Raw genomic sequence first — 1,696 nt, 5'->3', positions numbered from 1 at the left:
CAAGCCAATAATGGGGCTCGAATTAGAATACAAATGGCGGGAACTCTTTGCACCGAGCATTTCTTAGATGCAAAAAGAAATGCACCATGCAAAGAAAGCCACGAATTGGCGGGAAATTCTCCCCTGCACCGGGGTTTTCCTCCGCAGCAGAAAACTCCACCGTGCAAAGAAGCTGCAATTTAGCGGGAACAATAATTTAGCAGTGCCAAAGCACACACAAAACAAAAATCACAACTTTGGGTTGTGACACACAGAAAAAGGAGAAAAACAGAAATTTATTCCTTTATTGGAGGAAAATGCAGGTTTCTAAACCCATGGATTTTGCAGTTGTGGGAAGACTTCTGCAGGCTGGCAGAGTTCTAGCCTGAAAGGGGCTGGGGGGAGCGGGAGGAGGGCGGTCAGGCAGGGAGCACCATGTGCATGTATATGCACATGGCCGCTAGGCAGCCTGGAGAGCACCTCCTGTAGGTAAGTGGGGGGAAAAGGGATTGAGGCCCCCATAGGGAGGGAGGGAGGGAGGGAGTTGGGAAGGGATGGGGATGGGGTTGCTGCCCAGCTGGGTAGTGCATGGGGCTTGGGGCTTGGTGCCTGGGGCTGCAATGTGTGACCACAGGCCCCTGGCAGGGAGCAGGACAAGGCCATGGGCAGCTCATCCAGCAGCAGGGGGGTACAGCCAGCTCCCTGCCACTGCATGCACTCTTGGCTGGGTGTGGGACAGGGAGGGACCCATGCCCCCCCAGATCTGTATGTGGGATGGGGGTAGGTGCGGGTGCCTGCTGCAGGCTTGGGCTTCTGCCCTGCTGCCCTCCCCTGGGTCCTCTGCAGCCCAGTGGGTGAGACCCAGCATTGTAGGGAACAGTGGGGCCATGTGGGGATCTCCTTGCCCCTGCAAGCTCCACACTGCCCTGGCGAGGCATCCCCTCTATGCATAGCTGCATCAGGGGCAGTGGTGCCAGGTTGTGCCCCTCACTGCTCCCCTATGTGCTGGGCACACATTTCAGCTGTGAGCTCTGTGCTTCCTTGGCAAGGAAATCTCTATGTGGCCCTGTTGTTCTATGCAGGACTGGGTTGCACCCGTTAGGCTGTGGAGAGCATTTTGTGTTAACATTGGCAGTTAGCTGAAGTGGAATGTAAGGGCCTGATCTCCTCATTTTTCATTAACAGCTGGACAAACAGACTGTGTCCACAGGAGCATGGACATTTGTTTCCCAAGGGACAAGAAGCAGCAGTACACCTTGTGCCATTGCTGCCTGTCCCCAGGGAATGCCTGTGCCACATGCCCTCTTGAGTGCTGCAGGTTACCCTGGGTTAGGTAGGGGAGGCTGGGGACAGTATAGTTGCTGGCTCCAGCAGCCTTACCTGGAGTCCTGTGGGCCTCCTGGCGCTGCAGCAGCGGCAGTCCTGCCTGTTGGAGCCTGGCCAGCAGCTGAAGCGTAACTCCAGCTGGCCAGGCTCTGGTTTTGGGTGGTGTGTGCTGTCCCCATGTGTGTTGCCCCACTTTTTTTCTGCAAGGGTTTTCTTGACCCTGGGACCTCCCGGGGTCAAAAAGCCCCACAGGCTGCTACCCTGCAGTGCAGCAAACAACTGAACGTGCAGTATGTGGCACGGCTGCATGGCTGAGCTTGTCTGGATGCAGCAACAATGTGCAAAGTGGGTGGAAGGTGCTACAAAATCAAAACTCTTTTGTCACTTGCGC

Source organism: Alligator sinensis, unplaced genomic scaffold, assembly GCF_000455745.1.
Source record: "Alligator sinensis unplaced genomic scaffold, ASM45574v1 scaffold915_1, whole genome shotgun sequence".
In the NCBI taxonomy this organism is placed as follows: Eukaryota; Metazoa; Chordata; order Crocodylia; family Alligatoridae; genus Alligator; species Alligator sinensis.
Note: the sequence above shows the minus strand (reverse complement) of the source record.